Source organism: Bidens hawaiensis, unplaced genomic scaffold (assembly GCF_021521415.1).
Source record: "Bidens hawaiensis isolate Kalapana, Puna unplaced genomic scaffold, B.hawaiensis_p1.1 tig00023622_1, whole genome shotgun sequence".
In the NCBI taxonomy this organism is placed as follows: Eukaryota; Viridiplantae; Streptophyta; class Magnoliopsida; order Asterales; family Asteraceae; genus Bidens; species Bidens hawaiensis.
In genome coordinates, this window is record NW_027493705.1 from 31,212 (window position 1) to 50,946 (window position 19,735).

The following is a 19,735-nucleotide window of genomic DNA, read 5'->3' on the forward strand; positions in this document are numbered from 1 at the left end:
ATGAATTTCAGGTTGACCCGGCCCGCACTTGTCAAGCATGTTGGAGTTTATATATGCCTGCTGGTAGCGGTTTTGCTTTTTCAGTTTCAGTATTATGCATGGGTTTGATTTAATTATGAGTCCGTTTTTTGTTTACTTTTTAGCATTGAAATGTTTGTGTATAAAAATACGAAATAAAATAATGAATTTAAACACAACTTTGTGCCTAAATTTGTTGTTAGCAGCTCATTAATTTATTTATTACATTTTTGTTTGAATTTTTTGGGTTTAACCATTTGTTAATTTATTAATTTATTTATCATTTGTTGTGTATTATCAGTTAAAGAAAAGTATATAGTTCATCAATCCAATAACTATTCAAACTAGTTTGGTGTGGTTTGGTTGCAAATGACAAGTTCGGTTTAACTCAATGTGATTCGGGATAGAATGAGGTGTAACTCAATGTGTACGTTGGGTCATCTTCATCACTGCTGACAGGAAGAAATTCGATCGTGGCCGGTTTGGAAGAGACTGGGAAGAGGGACGGGTACGTCTTGCGTGATGAGGAGACAAGCTAGTCCAGTAAAATTCTTGAAAACGAGTGGTAGAACGAACATGTGAATATCAGCATATTTCACACACTATTGAAAATGTGATGGATTGATCAGAGTACGTGTTGTCATCATGGCGGCGCTGCAATTTGAGGACACGTACGCTTTGGCCGCTACCCCCATCATCTTTTGTTCTCTCCGTATATGTACGTTGCACTTGTCAACGCTTAACAAGAGCTAGATGAAAACAAACCATGAAACTATTGTCATTAATAACTCGTAGTTTTTAAGTTATGAATGTCGTAATATGAAATGATACAACTTTCATGTCATAGTAGTTGTACTCTCGCATTTGCTGATGTATAGTACACGAGTGAAATGGTAACATATTGCCTTAGGCATGATATTTACTATTTAGCATCTCTATGTAGGCGATGTTAGTGTCATCATGATAATTTTTGTATAATCAACGTAGATTTATGTAAGACCAAAGAAGAAATGAGAATATACATTCTTGAAATTTTGGAAATGTGGGGTACATTCGAATGCGGATGTTCAAGGGGGCGAAGCCTAGCAACCATGAGTTCCAAGAAGCGATTGTTTGGCCGGTAGGGTCCAAAAGGCAATGTCTCTGATGCAAGTACGTCGCTATGATGAAAAGTTCTTACTGAGTACTGACCATTTGTGGTAATTAAACATGGCCAACAAAAACTTGATCTATCAATGGCAAGCGATTGTCAGTGGTGTTATTTAACTAGTCATCACTTATCAGTTGTGTTTGATGAATGATGATCAGTGGTACGTAACTAAACATTAGCTATAACATGGCTGTCAATTGGAATCTGCAAAGGATTAATTAACACTGATCTAAGTATCGATAGTTAACCATTAACTGAAACGTTGTGATGGTGCGTTCCTCACATAAGGAAAGTCAGCCTGATTTTGGCATGTTTTCATAATAAATTCCACATATTCGTTTTTATTATAATTCTTAACGAATTCCCCGATTTAACTTTCATGTGTTCCAACAATATATTTCAATACGAAAGAGATTGGTATATGACTCAACATATATCTAGACTATATATGAACCAAAACCTATAATATCTATGAGATTAAAATATAACATCAGCTGTACGTATATCTTACAACTACATATATAATGTTTTTTTAATTTATAATTTTCCTAAAAATATATGATAACAAAGTAGCTAGTTTCATGGTTAGTTGGTTACCCACTTACCATTCAACCCTGTAAAATGCTCTAGAGCATTCTCATCCAACCCATTATAATATGCGAGTGGTGTTTTTATAATTTAGAGAGTGATTTAAGGTGTTGTGAGTGAAGAGTTTTTATATTTTAGAAAAAGTAGTGATTTTTCTGTATATTTGAAAAGTTACTGTTCATCCTCTATAATTTTTTAATATATTTTGAAAGTGGTTATGAGTGAAGGAAAGAAAAAATGTAATGATAAAAGGTATAAAAAATATTATTTAATTGAAATGAATAGAGAAAATAAAATGAGTTTTAGTGTAATTTTTGGTTTGAAGATACCGGATGGAATGAGAATGCTCTTATTTATCTATACATTTAATCCGAAACTAATAATTGAAACACATTCAAAACTGCAAAAGAGCCAAGCTACGTGCCGTTCACGTGATATGGCCCCATTCCACATGTTTTCATCACCTTTTTTGTGCATGTATAACATAAATATATGTATATCCAGGATGATATGAAATCCAGATAGATATCTACTACCATCATATTTCCTTTCTATATTATAACTTATCCAATCAACTATTGTACGTGTCAGACTAAATTGGGACATGTTATACTCATTACTTGCCATCATTATGTTAAAGATATATCACTAGCTAGCTAAGCGGGAGACGGAAGCGTCAGGTGAGCTCGTTCGAACACTGCGTCATTTTTGCGTGAGTATTCGGTGAGCTCACTCATGTTCGTGAGCTTCCAAAAACCATGCATAACCTTAATTTTTTATTTTTTTTTTAAATTAGAGTTGTTATCATTCACTAGGTACAAGGAATGATACAAATAGGTGAGTGATTTTATTTGTGACACTTGAGAGGCAATGCTCTCTCTTACCATACTAGGTATAACCAGTGGCGGACCCAGGATTTTTTGCCAATGGGGTCCCATATTTTCGGTGTTCAAATTTTTCGGGTCGGTCGTTGTTCAGGTCGGGTCGAGGAGAAGAACATAATAAAAAACAATATCATAATAAAACTTTCTTTTCAATCATCACTACCTGAACGGGTCAAAATGAGTCGGGTTGACACATAAACACTTTGTTTTCCCTTTCTTAAACATTTTTGAGATAGAACCTAGATCCACCCTTTCATAAGCATGTGTTGAAAACAATTAACTTAAACTAGTGAAAAATAAAACTGATATTTTAAAGTGTTTGAATGTTTCTAAAGAAAACCATGCATAAAGTTGAAAACAATGATATGTATTTTAGAGGTGTTTGAATGTTTCCAAAGTTATCATTGCAACATTAGCAATCAAATGATTGATTAACACTAAAAATTAACACAAAAAACCAAAAACTGAGCCTTGAACCCATGACCTTTCAAAGATAAAACAAGGGACTTTCCACCAGAGCACATCAACATTAATAGTATGGGTTCCAAGTATTAAATCTTATGGGGTCCTCAAAAAATTTAATATACCGCTTCTAATAAATTTTTAAAAAACATTGGTGTCCCGGGACCCCGATCCACACTATGTGGGTCCGCCCCTGGGTATAACACATGCCCTTGTAACTATGTTACTTGGTTATTTAGGTTATTTTAATTAAAAAAATGTTTTAAAGCTGAATTTGAAAAAATATTAATCAGAATCTTAAATATCGATTCAAATTCAAAAATACGGCTCGCGTTTGAATTGTTTTCCTTCATCCAACTTACATATATACGAAGTAAACATAAATAATATATGTTTCTTTTGATGTCTTGAATTTGCCACTTAATATTGTTTACAAACACTCTTTATTTATACAAATCACTTTTGCTAAATATGTTCAACTGCAATATACTTGGCAAATTTTATTTAACCCAGCCAAGACTCGAATTTAAGAACTTTAAGTGTTTAAAAGACTTTTATCTTTATCATAGAGTATCAATCTGTTAGTTATAGTGAATTTTATTTATACACACACTTAACAATTTTTTTTATTACATTAGTGTTAAATAAAATGTTGCATTTTTCTACACTTGCGGGAGCACATGTATAGGGTTGGTGATTGAAGAGTTAGGGTACCACACCCACCTAAAGACCATAGAAGCTTTCAATGGCGGATCCACTTACTCCGCGGAACATTAATACTCGTCAAGTACAAAAGTACGTGATGACGACGGAAGTTTCTTTTGTCTTTAGGTAAGTGTGGATTCTACCTCTTCAATGACCTTGCAAAGTTTTTATCAATGTGGTTAAAATTAGACCGGCTTGGCTGTGAATCATGTGATTCGGTTTGCATTATTTAAATCATCGTTGATTGGAATGAGTAACCAGGTTCACGAATTTTGGTAAATATATTTTGAACATGATTTTTTCAAAACTTCTTTTTCTTTTATAAACTATTAAGACATCTATTTAATATTTAAAAGTTCTTTGCCTCGAACAATATGATTATACTACAAACTCATTCGTATATATTCTTGTTGTGAATTGAACTAGTTGACTCGTTGATCAATGATTTTGTGAGGTAGACCAATTCATTGAAGCCAACAATATGTCTAGAGTATGCTAATGCTAGCTATGCAAAAGTAATAGACTTGGACCAGAGGAGGTGAGGCATAGTGTTCAGTGACCAAAGCGTTTAAATGGTGCCGAAAAAGGTTAACACTTCCCCCCGGGTTAGGATGAATGTTTCAAGGTTGAAACATTACACGAAAGGATAAGTTGCATAAGCATATGTGCTAAGGCCCTGAGGTATACCTTAATGCACAAACGCTAAAGATGATTTGGCAAATGCTAATGAGTGGAATACCATTCAATTCATGAGTTAAACAACGTTAAATGTAAGATGGGTTAAGGTTTTAATGGGTTTTAAAATCATCTACACAGACACATATTAATTTAAGATTTGTTTTTAATTTAAATTAAGGGGTGTTAAGCCGGGTTAAACCATTTCCTCTGTGTGAGACAAAGTAAAAAACGGTAAAGTGAGTGATGTGGTGTCTACATGAAGGTAAATGTCATAAATGTATACCTCATAGTCTAATAGACCTTTTCATGAACAACGGTTACAATGGTTGTGTTGCAAACTTGATTTGTCATAAGTGGTTAGTTAGATTAGATCTTTCCTTGGGAAATGTAAGATATCTATAATACATGTTAATACCGTTATGGCATCATTCATACATGTTAATAAGTATGAGATGATGATTATTGTGTTATTTGTTAATATCGGGTAAAACTAGAAACTAATATATTTACCAATACTTTGAACGTGTATATGAAAGTTAAAAGCTTTATCCATCTTTAAAAATTATCATCAGAAACCGAGATACAATGAAAATTTTCAACATTCATAACACTAAACTACATTTACACAACAATATACGACAAGCAGACAAGTCCAAAATTCTATTGATTTTTATTTTTCAATCTAACCCTTTTTTTATCACCTGCCATGTTTTGCAGTTGTATCAATGAGACCGTATATTTCGAACAATCATATTGAATACTTTCAAAAGATGATCACTTGACAAACACTTAACATAAGTCGATTAGAATATATTGCCTATATGATTATCAGTGTATGCATTTTTGTCATACAATACACAATATTATTGCAAAATTTCGATTAGTTCTGGCACGCCTAGTATAGTTTTTTCTTCAACTTGATAAACATCTGAATATTGAAACATGATAACATCAAAAAAATAAAGTTACTGAATCTAGTAATGAACACTCATGATCTTGACCACATAGTTTTATAGGATGAATGAGGAACCAAAGTGTACATGTTTAGATATCTACATACCATGGCATTGATCAATGAAATAATTGTTAATTATATTATGGTAGAAGATAAGTGTGATTGATGATGGGGATGTTGGAAATGGTGTAGGAAACATGTGAATTTGTATTTCATGGGCATGAGTATGCCATTGGGCTATGCCACCATTTTCTGTCATCTCTCTAGTGATCATATATACCACCTGAAGAAATTGACTACTCAAAGAACAAGTGAACTACTCAAAGATCATTTGAAGCTATTCAACTCATTTGCACAGAAAGGTAAATCACTTTCTATACTACTATTACATTAGGGTTTATCTTCATTTGTTTGAATATACACATATATACATATTCAGATATTGTATTACTTAACAATCTATTACACATGCTATGAAATATAAGTAGACATAAATTCCATTTTTTTGTTTCCTGCTTATGTGATCACATGGCTATGAGATTAGACACATTAATATCATTTACTGTAATTTATGAATGGTGAAGGTATATATTATAAAAATAACGATTAAAGGGTTGGTGGTGTGACATTACCCAATACATTTATAGAAATGCTATTAAGCCGGGTTTATAATATATTGTATGCTTTGATCATAGGCAATGGTGGTCAATTAATGGTTGATAATGAAATCAACCATGTCCTCATTTCTTAATAACTACATATGATCGGCCTATCGGGGCATTATATTACATAGCCAACACTATTAGCATGTGTTACAAATCTTTTTATTTGGACTAACTTTTGGTCATGTTTAGTGAATGTGACCTCCTCTTGCATTGATAGCTCATTATGTAAATAGTTATAATTTTAATGATAAAAAGTTATGATTATCTAAAGTTAGATTTTTGTCAACTTATGTGTCACTATACCTCTTTCTCCACAATTATCTCTTGGGTTTGCGTTTGCTCCGAACAAGGAAAACTTCCCTATTTTCAAGATTTACATTCATAATTCATTTTCTTAATGATAACTTTTTTTTTAATCCTTGCTATACGTGGAAAGATTTTGTTTTTTTCAGTGGACAACCACTTGATTGACCGGTTATATTCATAATTCATTTGAGCAACATCTCCTTATATTCCTATTTTAATGGAATAATTTTATTAACTTTTGTTGAAATTATCTAATGAGCAATATGTTTATAAACTATAATATTAATAATAATTAATAATGATAAGCTTACACTAACAAATATATATGTACAAATTATGATAAAGTTACTCACTCACATTCGATTGTGGTTTCACATTTCCAGAGCAACATAAAATTAAAATTCAACGATTTTTGACGAAAATTTGGATGCATGTGTGTTTAAATAAAAATTTCCAAAAAATAAATGTTGATGTAAGACATATATTCACATCTCATTCTCATTGGCTTGCACACACATGGCTTATAGCTACTTTGTCCGACACAAATAATAATGGCATTAGCTTTCTGATTTTTGAAAATATTTTAATATCTTTTTAATTGTTTTAGATTACAAATATCATCATTTTATTGGTATTGCCAATTGCGCTTCATTGGATTTTTCTCTTAGTTTTTCAGTAAGGCGACGCATATACATCACACACTAGAATACTAGATTTTAATAACTCAAATCAAACTTACTAACCGATAATATCTGCATTAACGATTTTACTGATAACAGTTAGGACTTTCACTTTCATTATTAAAGGCATTCACATTCACATTCACATTCACATTCACATTCACATTCACATTCACATTCACATACCCATCATAGATTTACACTTACTTTTCACCTTATTTCGCGCATATACATGAGTATGAGCAGTGGGGAATTAAACAAATCTTAGTTATAAATGAATCGAGTGATATCAGACGTAAATCTATGATGATTGTGTAAGTCGTGTTTCTTTCGACAATGCAAATAAAAGTTAGAAGTGGCACAGATCAGAAGTTAGAAGTAGCACAGATCAGTTAGATTATTATCAGTCATTAAGTTATAATTTTGATTTCCTCTATATTTTATTTGTGTACATTTAAAAAATTACAAGTGTGTAGAAACAGAAATTTCTCTATACCAACAATCAAATTATTCACACTCTGCATGTCTTAACGGTGAACATTGGATTAGTTTATGTTTTTATATTCATATACATGCTAGTATTTTCTGTACTTTATGAGAATTGTTGTCTCCTTTAATAACTATATATGCTTATATTTGTAAGCATTTTGTTTATTACGTACTTAGCTCCACACGGACTAGCCAGAGAATAAACAATTAAACATCAGATTTTCTAAAAGCATGTAGGAAAAAGGTATGGTGTGTTCTATTAATGAGGATTGAGGATAATTATATTTATTCTTATGAAAAGAACGTTTTGTCTATATCATGTTATTTTATATAGGTTAAATGAAATATTACTTATAATTAAACAAGCTAAAATGATATAATTTAGCTAATCAAGATAAAGCCATTTTCTTGAAAAGTTAGATTATTGTTTTGTTGATATAGTTTTTAAAATACATTTTATATATATATATATATATATATATATATATATATATATTAAAATCCATATTTATATAATTAAAAACTATATTGTAATTATCTCACAATATTCACTATTTGTGAAATAAACCAATTAGTTTTACACTATGTGTCCAAAGCATTTCTATTTTCAACTTAGGTAGTTATTGTTTAATTATTTTCAAGTTCCATTTCAATATCTAGTAAATTCTTAGTTACATTTACATGTTAAATTTTTTACTATATTATTTTTATAATTAATAATTCACATACTTACTTTTGAAAATGTTATGAATCTCTTAAGTTCCAAATATACCGTCACTACCTGCCTATCTATATCTACACTTCGGTATATATTTCATTCGAAATTTTGGTATACGTTTCGTTCAAAACTGGTACTAGTTAAATTTAATATATATTTTACCTTTTTATCATAACGTAAGGTTACTTTAAATTTCGAATACAAAAATGTTTCTACGTACGCTCCGATATAAATTTTATTTAGTATCATGCTCACACAATGCGCGGCCAAAACACATGGCTCAAATATACTATATTTGCATGTTTTCGTCACAAAACCTTAATTTTGTGTATATATATATATCCTTATTTTTATCTACATTTCAATATAAATTTCAATAAATAAGATATGTCATAACGTGAGGACAAATTTTAGTAACTTTATGTTTTATCAACGTCTCATCAAGACACAAAATTTAACATGTATCAACGCTCACGTTGCAACTCCCGGGCCGTTTACTAATACGAGTATAATTTTAAACGTATTAATATTTTTAAAAAATATATACATTAATAAAAAAATATAGATCAAAATCATAATTAGTCAAATCAACCCTAGTTATTTTGACCCTACTCAGGCATGTTCAAAAATCTCCGTGACTTGATTATGTTACTCTTTTTCTATCTTTCCATTTTATTACGAAACAAAGATATATAAATTTAAAATCAAAATTCAAAACCTATATATTAAATGAGAGCGTTATTTATCACAATTTTGCAACCCATCATTTCTTGTTCCTTTGTTGTCTTTCTTATAAATTTTTATTATCATTACTTTTTCGCAATTCTCTTTTTTCATCTAATAAATAAATTTGCTTTTACTTTCGTTTTTATTTATTAAATCTAACTATTTAATAATTAATTTAATGTTTTCCGCATTTAATCCATGTTCTTACGATGCATAAAATACAATTCTCAAACAGCCAGTTAATTCAGTTTGCATGGTTGGTCTCACTCTCAAGTCAAGTAATTCTAAACAAAAACCGAACTTGTATCATTATTCATTAAACTGTTAAAAAAACTTAAACTAAACCATAAATCATAAACCATGTTCTATATATATTTCAAACAAGTCGACTTGCTTCGGACCTAACACTTCAATAGTTTATCCTCTTTATTTTTTATATATTTGCTACTAAAAATGACAAAACTGCCCTGAATCTTTGATACTCTGACTTCATACACCATCATATATATATCACAAGTTTGTATGCTTATCTTATACAGAAAATGGAGCCAAAACAACATGCAGAAACCAACCCAAAACCATTATTCCAACCTGCTCAAAGGGACGTCCGTGGGTCACTTGAAGTATTCAACCCATCAACCCACGACACGACCGCACCATTCCGGTCACAACCCACTTGGATGAGCTGGGTGGAGCCATCACAGAACCACCCGGCTCCACCATTGTCAGTAGATGCCAATGTTAACAATGTTAACACTGGGATCTCCACCTCTCAGTCGGGCAGATTGCCCGATACTGAGATCAAGTCATGGATGGCCCTTAAAGATCCTAAACCGTTTGAGGTTCCACCATTTGTTCCGAGTCCAGCCTCAGCGGTGCCACCACCGTCGCCTGGCGGTATAGTGGGTGCGGCTGAACAATGAGCGGCCGAGTGGGGGTTGGTTTTGAAAACCGACGCCGAGACCGGGAAACCGCAAGGGGTTAAAGTTAGGACCTCGGGTGAGGACCCGAATGCTAAACCGGGTACAAACCGGAGGGATTCGGGTACCTCGGTTCAGAGTTCTAGTGATATATCAGATGATGGATCAGGTAATATTATTACTACACTTGTACCATATGTTATGTTTTAATAAGTTTGAATCAAATACAAATAAAATTAACGTGTTAAACATGAGAATCAAGTAGAGTAATTATGTAATAACATCAACTCTATGATGTTATTACATAATTACTCTACTGGTATATATAATTACATCATTTGATTCTCATGTTTAATACATTAATTTCATTTATACGTTAACCTTACGGTAAAATTAATTACAATAAATTAACTCTAACTAATATATTTTATCTTATATGATACTCTAAGGTACCGAAGGAGGATTAAAAGTATCCGAGGACTTGAAAGATGCGTTATCGACATTTCAACAGACGTTTGTGGTTTCTGATGCCACGAAACCCGACTACCCGATTTTGTATGCTAGTGCGGGTTTCTTTAAGATGACCGGTTATACTTCTAAAGAAGTTATCGGTAGAAACTGGTATCAATCGCTTCTCTAGTGATTTTATTTTTGTCGAGTTATAATCGCCAACTACAACTTCACATACATTAGAAAACAAGCATTTGCGAATGTTAAAACCAAAATGTTTTTTTCTTCACCGTTTGGTTCTCGTCACTAATTTTATGACATTTTTGTCAGTCGCAAAATTGGACCTTTTTGACATTGTTGTGGTGGTCTCCAAAAGGTGAAAAATAAGCACCTCGGGTATGGATTGAACTTTAAAGTTATATTTTAGCCTAAAAACGTGACACTGAACTTTTAAACTGTTAACCTTTTTAACATGCATATGAACATATTAAATAAGTTGGTTGACTTGGTTGGGTTGGGTTGCAGCCGGTTCCTACAGGGTGCAGACACGAACCCTGAAGATGTGGCTAAAATCAGGGAAGCATTGCAAAAGGGTTCAACATATTGTGGCAGGCTCCTTAACTACAAGAAAGATGGTTCACCCTTTTGGAACCTTCTCACTGTCTCCCCCATCAAAGATGAATCCGGCAACATCCTCAAATTCATCGGGTATGTTTATTTCAAACCGTAATGTTATATGCCAAATTTATTGAGTATATATATATGACCGTGTCACATGTCTGGTATCTTTTGTTTAACATACAATGGATACAAACTCACTCTTCTTTAGCATGGCGGCAACTCTAGTGTCGCCTTAACAAAGCTATTGCAATGTGAGTTGTATCATTTTGTTGTGTTATTAACTAGTTTCCATTTTTCGTAGATGAAAAGACTAGCATACCCTTATCTAATTAATATAGGTCTATAGGTTTGATTATTTTAGAAGTCGACGTTATATGCCAGATTTCTTAAGTACATGACTACGTCACATGTTCTGTGTGCCTCATGTAGTCATGTTTAACGTACCATGAATAAAAACAAATTCCTCTTTAGCATGGTGACAACTCTAGTGTCGTCCTAACAAGGCCATCGATCACAATGTGAGTTGTATCATGCCCTCATCTAATTAATATAGGTCCTTTAGTTTGATTATTTTAGACCGTGATATTATATACCAAATTTATCATCGATGTATAGGACTGTGTCACATGCCTAGTATCTCATGTTTAGCGTACATGCCTAGTATCTCATGTTTAACGTACAACGAATACGAACAAATTCTTCTTTAGCATAGTGCAATTATAGTTAGCAAAGCTATCCTAATGTGTCTTGTATTATATTGTCATGATATTAAATGGTTTTCACTTTTCGTGAAAAGACTAATGTGCCCTTATCGGGTTATCAACAGCTACACACGAGTTAGGTGATAGAGATGACTCGTGTATATGCCCTACCAAATTCACATATAGCAAACATTTTAACAAGCCTATTTGTAATTTAATTATTCAATTTGTTTTTTTAGTTCATTATAGATAAGATCAATAAGGAGGGATGGTGGTCCTTTAATATAAGGACCATTTAATTGAGAGCATATTTGTGACTGATGTTACTAGGAGAGGGTGAGTGACAGGGTCTAGTCTTTATTATCCGTATGACCCTATAGGGTGCACTTTATCTCCAATTCAATTGTCAATAATCATGTTCGTTTTACTTTTGCATCCAACATAAAATGTCCAAAATTTAGCACACGACTGTCACATGTTTGTTGACATGCGCTACAAAACATTTTTTCCACAACCTTTTTTTATTTATTTTCGTAACACATTTGATTTAATCGCTCTCCATTTAGAAAGACAAACACTGATAAATGTTTTGCTTCATCAATTTGACCAATACAAACTCTTCTAATCAAAGTAAGTCAATTGATACTGGACACGTGGAGTTACTACAAGAAGATTAGATGAAAATTTGTTAAAATTAGTCGAAGTTTGACACTTAATTATCCCAGTGAGTGCACTTGAACGAAGTATCCAAACTGGAGAATAACTTCATGTTCTCGAAGAACGTATGAAATTATACATGTTTCTAGTTTTTTTTACACTAGGTTATGAACTTGAGCGTTTTACTTTTGTTAATGAATAATTTAGTTCATTTATATTTGTTTTTCGTGTGGATTATAACAGAATGCAAGTGGAGGTAAGTAAGCACACCGAAGGCAAGAAAGAGAAGACACTTCGGCCAAATGGGTTGCCTGAATCTTTAATTCGATATGATGGTATTTCTATTTAATTATTTTAAGACTGTAGTCATGAAAAAGGTTAATTTTGAAATACAAATTAGATATGCAAAATATTCTTTAGAGTAACTATCAAAGAATATAATTTTTAGAGTTAAATAGTTAAATTATATGGATGTGGTAATTTTTAAAAGAACCATTAGAGTATAGAGAGTCTTCCATACTCCACTTTTATCCCATTTACCCCTAAAATGAGGGGGGGGGGGGGGGGTCACCTTTTTCCGTATCAAAACCCACGGATGACTTGTGACTTCCTCATTTTTCTTCAAATTACTTTTTCCTTGCAATCCGGGATAAAACTTGGAGTAATGCCCCAGAATAAGGATGTAATTTCTAGACTGAGAACAAAATCACGATGTAACATTTTATCCTTATTATTAACTCTAATATTTGTTAAGTTTAAACATACAAAAGAAAAAAAAAATTACTTAAACAATATTAACTTGTTCTACAAAATCTACCCATTCCATATAATCATTTTTAACCACTTTTAATCAAACAAATACAAGTTTAACTAGCTAGTTTTCTTATAAATAGATGAAAATTGACAATTTTTTATTTTGTAATATGTTTACTTGTGTGTTTAATAAAAATGTTGCAGCCCGGCAAAAAGACATGGCAACTAGCTCAGTGACCGAGTTGGTGGAGGCAGTGAAACGACCAAGATCACTAAGTGAATCCACCAACCGTCACCCATTTGCGACGGACTCACGAAATAAAAGCGACAAAGACAAACCCGGCGTGTTTAATTTAGGGCGTCGAAGATCTGCAGAAACTGCGACTCCTCCGCCACCACCACGACGCCCAAGACGGAACTCACATCCCGGTGTCCGAACATTAACAACCATGCAGCCGATTGATGAACTCCCGGAAAAGAAGCAGAAAAAATCAAAACGAATTTCTTTTATGGGGTACTTTGGAAGTTCGATTTTAGATTTTTGAAAACGTTTAGTTTCGGTTTTTGTGTTTTTCATGTTATCGGTTTTCGCAGTGGTTTGGGTTTTTTTTTATCGTCTGGGCTTGAAAACTTTGCGATGAAACATGACAAAAATAATGAATTTGAACATTAAATTTTGGGTCTATTCTTATTAGTAAATGCTTAATTAATTATTTGGGCTACAAAATTTATTAATTTTTTAAAAAAATTACTTATAATGTGTTTTTCCGTCCTATCGGTTTGTCCATTTCAGTTTATTCGGTTCTATTTAGTTTTGTTTATTTAATTTTTGGCTGATAAAATCGAAACAAAAAAAATTGATTTTTTATAACATAAAACCAAATTACCGACCGATTGGTTGCTTTTATTTAACTCGGTTTAATTCACACCCTATTTATAATATTGTTCATGTTTTTACTATACAATATAATTAGGAGTAGTAATGCTATATGCTATTATTGTACATGATTTTGATATAGTTTTAAGAATAATGTATATCATTATGATGTAGGATTAAGAAGAAAAACCGAAAAAGTAGCGAAGCATTCGATGATGGATTCGAGGGAGACGTTAACATTCAGGATACAGATGGTGAGGCTGACGATGAAGACGATTATGAGTTTAAGGATGATTCGAGGCCGGAGAGTTTAGATGACAAAGTACGAAAGAAAGAAATGAGTAAGGGTATCGATTTAGCGACAACTCTTGAACGAATCGAGAAAAATTTCGTCATTACTGACCCACGGCTTCCCGACAACCCCATCGTAAGTCTTTAACGGTCGCTATTCAAAAACTTTTTTAGGGACAACAATATTAAGTCGTTGCCAATAGCCAAATTTCCATTGTTCATGAGTTGCAACAAAATGAACCATGCAAAAGATTTTTTATATGATTTTGCTATACAATTTATTCTTACAATTGGTAAGAATATTCAAAATTTCTTACGCTTACATGATCTGTATCTCCAGATTTTTGCATCCGATAGTTTCTTAGAGTTGACGGAGTATAGCCGCGAAGAGATCCTGGGAAGAAATTGCAGGTATACGAAAACAGAATAAAAAGTTGTAAGGAATTATACATCGTCGGTATTCTGTCAGAAAAATGCCTCTTTGTGATACATGATGCGGTGTTGGTATCCGTCGCAAATACATCTTGTCAATTATCTGTCGTTAAATGCATTACCCACGCCATGCTTATCGACGAATTATCGACATAAACCACATTCACTGACAGAATATCGAGGGATCTGTCTATATATATAAAACAGTTGATTTTTCAAATTTTCAGTAAAAATGACCTAAATATGCCTAATATAGTTCACACTTTAGATTTATCTATATTTGTTTTCTGAAGGTTTCTTCAAGGGCCCGAAACTGATCCATCGACTGTGAAAAAAATTAGAGAGGCAATTGATAACCAAACGGAGGTTACCGTACAGCTCATCAATTATACGAAAAGCGGTATATTAATACACACATACACATATCTTTTTTGGCAAATATGTATCCAGTAATTAATTTGAATTGTTTGTGCTAAATATCTTTTGTGACAATTAATCAGGCAAAAAGTTTTGGAATTTGTTTCATCTTCAACCTATGCGTGATCAAAAGGTACTACTCTAGGAAATAACCAAATTCATTTACACAATATAAATCAGTCGGTCGGCGGTCCCTTGGTGAACCATCCATTGTGTATACCGACTGATATGTTTGTCAGTGACAGTCAGTTTTCTAGTAGTAGTTTTCTAGTAGTGACAAAATGAACCGTTTGGTTTCTAGTTATTTGAAGCATTTCACGAAAAATAACTTTATGTTTAAATAAATGTATATAAAGATTGTATGCACTTTTTGTTGTGTAGGGAGAAGTACAATACTTCATTGGAGTACAACTAGATGGAAGTCAGAATGTTGAGCCACTTCATAATTGTATCCCTGAAACCACTGTTAAAGATGGTTCAGTTCTGGTAATCACAAGCCTATACAAAACCAATATTATCCGGCATGTGGATGGTCACTAAAGTGTCGTGTTTTGGTTGTTTCAGGTGAAAGAGGCTGCGGAAAATATTGATGTAGCAGTGCGAGAACTTCCGGATGCTAATATGGTAAAAACTCAAGTAACTAGAAAAGTAGATATGTGATTTGCACATAATTTTCCATGAGCAGTTAGAATATACAAAGAGGTTGTTGTAGTAATTGTGACCGAACTTTACGGGAAAAAGATGTAAATTTAGCGACTGTTTTGTGACAAAAATCACAAAGTTGCAGTTTAGTGACATACTACACGGGTATTGGTCGCAACTTTTTTGGTTGTTTTAAATTGGTGACAGAACGGTCACATATTTGGGACCGAAATATTGTTAAAAACAATGGCAAATTCACTAGTCGTGAAACGGTCGCAACTTTGATTATTGCAAGACTCATTTAAGACCGAAATTTCTAGCGATACCATGTTTTCTAGTAGTGAGTATAAAAGTCGTTACATGTATTTATAAATTAAATCTTCCAACCTGTAAGCACTTGTCAAAATATAGATTTTTTTTTTCTTTTAAAAATGTTTGGATCAATGTCACAACAATTTTTGAGTGAAATTTCTTAATAATACACAAACCCCGGATGATCTATGGGCAAAACACTCGAATACAGTTCAACCGAAGCCTCATCGAAGGGACACATCAGCGTGGAAGGCTATTTTAAAGGTAGTCTATCCTTAAAAATGTCTCAGATTTGATCCGTCGCTAGTAATACACGTTCTGATCCTTTGAGTGACCGAGACATCTAACCATTTATGGCGTTTTTAGGTTATTGAGAGTGGGGAAAAGTTAGGATTAAGGCATTTTAGGCCCATAAAGCCTCTAGGTTCTAATGACACTGGAAGTGTTCATCTAGTCGAGTTATGTGGAACTGGTGAATTTTTCCCTATGAAAGCTATGGATAAAGGCGTCATGATTAACCGTAACAAGGTAAGCACATATTGCATATCTTGTTCTTTTATGTCCATAACATAATAATGGTACTCCACCATGAAAGTTTCCTACCAGTTCTAGTACTCCATTTTCGTCGTTACTTTTGCAACTAAAACTTTTCTTTGCACAAAATAGGTGCACAGAGCGTGGGCTGAACGGGAGATCTTAGACGTCTTAGACCATCCTTTTCTTCCGGCATTATATGCTTCGTTTCAGGTCAAATACCATATCTGGTTTTCATAGCTCCTAGATTTATAACTCAATCAGTGATACTAATTTGTTTAGTTTATCTTTGCAGACACCGACTCATGTCTGTTTGATCACTGACTATTGTCCGGGCGGAGAGCTTTTTATGCTTTTAGACAGACAGACGATGAAGGTCTTGAAGGAAGATGCCGTAAGGTAAAAAACCTAATTCAAACTTGATTCTTTTTTAACCGAGACGAATAAAAAAGATTCCTAATTAGTGACCAGATTGTTTGTTCAGCCGCTAATAGTATCAACAAACAAGTAGTCGCTAAATCGGTCTTAACCACAGATATGTTGCTTTTAGTGACTAAATTTGAGCAAACAAAAACTCTTATGTTTTCCGTACAGATTCTATGCTGCCGAGGTGCTCGTGGCATTGGAGTACCTTCATTGTCAAGGTACATGTTGTTTACGATCATCTATGAGTTAATGAAGCATTGGATGATGCCGACAAACCTTTTAGTGACCAAACTGTCATTGGTGGTGTAGGTATTATATATAGAGATCTGAAGCCAGAAAATGTATTGATACAAAGCACTGGACATGTAGCTTTAACAGATTTTGATCTTTCTTGCTTGACATCTTGCAAACCTCAGGTATCTCTAATCAATACTTCTTTAATTTCATTTCGTAACGCGATTAAAACATGATAAATTACATTCTAGCAAACATATTTTTAAGGCATGATTATGCGCGTTTTAGATATATTAACAACACATGTGGTTTCATGACATGTGACATCAAATTGATGTATTAGTTTCATAGTTTTAACTATTTGGGGAAAGTTAGTTTTTATGGAGTGGTAAAATATCTTTGAAAGAATTCAAAAGATTTGAAATATTCTGTGTATTAAATAAATAAAAATCAAATAATAATAAAGCAAATCAATTAATGATATTGATAAAACGTTAATAACTATTCTAGTATTCAAACTAGACATAGAATAAAAAGTAATTAGCAAACAAACTTAAAAGATAAATGGTAAATTAAAAGTAATAACTATAATAAAACATAAACTCGAGAAGCATATACGAACACTTTTCTACTTGAAATCGACCCAAAGAGTCGTTGCTACCAATCTAAAATGTGTTTCAATTAAGTTTGTGGTTTAATCATTAATGAAGTCCTTAATTTCTTGATTCAGCTTTTGACTTCTGAAATAAGTGTAAAGAAGAAGAGGCATCAGAAAAATCAACAGACTCCAATTTTCATGGCCGAACCTGTTCGTGCATCAAACTCGTTTGTTGGAACAGAAGAGTATATCGCTCCGGTTTGTGTAGTTATTACAATTTTTATTTAACTTGCAAGTCAAGTTTCATATAATATACAGATTTTTATTTTAACTTTTTGCATTTTTTTTTCCAGGAGATTATAAGTGGAGATGGGCATTCTAGTGCAGTAGATTGGTGGGCTTTTGGTAAAAACTTCACTTCTATACATATTTTGGTTAACTTAAGAAAATTTGCTATTATTTAAAAAGTTGAAAGATCCATATGTGGTGGTGTTCTAGGTATTCTTCTATATGAGATGTTTTATGGGTACACGCCATTTAGAGGAAAGACGAGGCAACGAACATTCGTTAACATTCTTCATAAAGATCTAAAGTTTCCTAGTAGCATAGCGGTATGTTTTTTCCACAAGCGTAGTTTTAGAAGTGGCAGTTTTGACCCTTTTAAATGTAAATCTGGCTTGTCGAGACCTTTGTGTTCCCTACTTATTGGGCCCATAACTTCATTTGTAGCCTAAATTATACCATTATTATGTTCGGCCTTTTATGTCCCATCTAGATGGTCCATATAAGTCGGCTAACTTTTGAATCAGCTCCTAGCTTATCACATATAGTTAGCTTCATATGTTCGGCACATGTAGTATATATTCATGTGCCAATATAAGAAAAATATCATATGAAAAGAAACCGATCATAAAGAATTTGAATGTGATGCAGGTAAGCCTTTCTGCCAAACAGTTGATTTACAGATTGTTGCATAGGGATCCAAAGAATCGTTTGGGCTCACGCGAAGGCGCGAGTGAAGTGAAACGACACCCATTTTTTCGTGGCATTAATTGGGCATTAGTTCGTTGCGAGGTAACCATTTTGAACTCCAGCAGCTTACTAAAAGTTGGATTTATAAAAAGTTTACACACTTTATATTTTGTATATTTCTTTCAGAACCCTCCTAAGCTAGATACTCCTGTGTTTGGGGAGAATGAAGATGAAAAAGTCAGAGAGGTTGACCCCGGACTTAAAGATTTGGAGAATAATGTCTTTTGAGATTTATGGAAGTGTTTGTGTGTGCCTTTTGCTTAAGTTTGTGAGTTTTATTTTCATGATAATTTGGATTTTAAATAATTTCTAGCTTAATTAATGGTCGAATCAAATCAACATTATATGTACTGTAATATTTATTATTTTTCTGGTTTGTATCAGATTATTATTTTGTTACGTGTTCCGTTTATTTATTATGTAACACTCGTCTTTGCCTGTAAATATGTCACATTATTATTATGTCATTATGCCCGGGTCTAGATGCTTCAAAGATGTAGTTTAGGATAGTTATGATTAGCACCAAAAACCGTCATGACAGTTGCGGCGTTCGAAGGGTGTCTAGAACATTCAATTGATCAGTATATATTTCACACGTTTGTGTGCAAACTCACCTTTTGTGTTACATTACAGTCATGAAATTTATGAATTGAATTTGAATGTACTTAGGAATTATAAATGACCTATAACTACAGGAGTCAGTAGGTTCTTACTTCTTAGCATATTGGAATTTTATCAATACAAAGTTGTTGAGCCCAGCCCATCAGCCCAACAGAAAACCAGCAACCTAACATAAAATTGGGTTTGACGGTTT

At 33.0% G+C, this 19,735-nt stretch overlaps 1 pseudogene across 1 annotated transcript; it reads left to right on the forward strand.

Moving 5' to 3' along the window:
- Positions 1–9,521: 9,521 nt before the first annotated feature.
- LOC143567749 (phototropin-1-like) lies at positions 9,522–19,304 on the forward strand (annotated as a pseudogene). The gene is made up of 22 exons (XR_013141464.1): positions 9,522–10,113; positions 10,394–10,565; positions 10,920–11,102; positions 12,617–12,708; positions 13,331–13,640; positions 14,178–14,430; positions 14,635–14,705; positions 15,020–15,126; positions 15,227–15,276; positions 15,525–15,629; positions 15,708–15,767; positions 16,272–16,361; positions 16,464–16,625; positions 16,764–16,844; positions 16,927–17,030; positions 17,226–17,275; positions 17,367–17,473; positions 18,022–18,147; positions 18,243–18,294; positions 18,388–18,500; positions 18,823–18,963; positions 19,048–19,304. The product of XR_013141464.1 is annotated as a phototropin-1-like (transcript).
- The last annotated feature ends 431 nt before the right edge of the window (positions 19,305–19,735 follow it).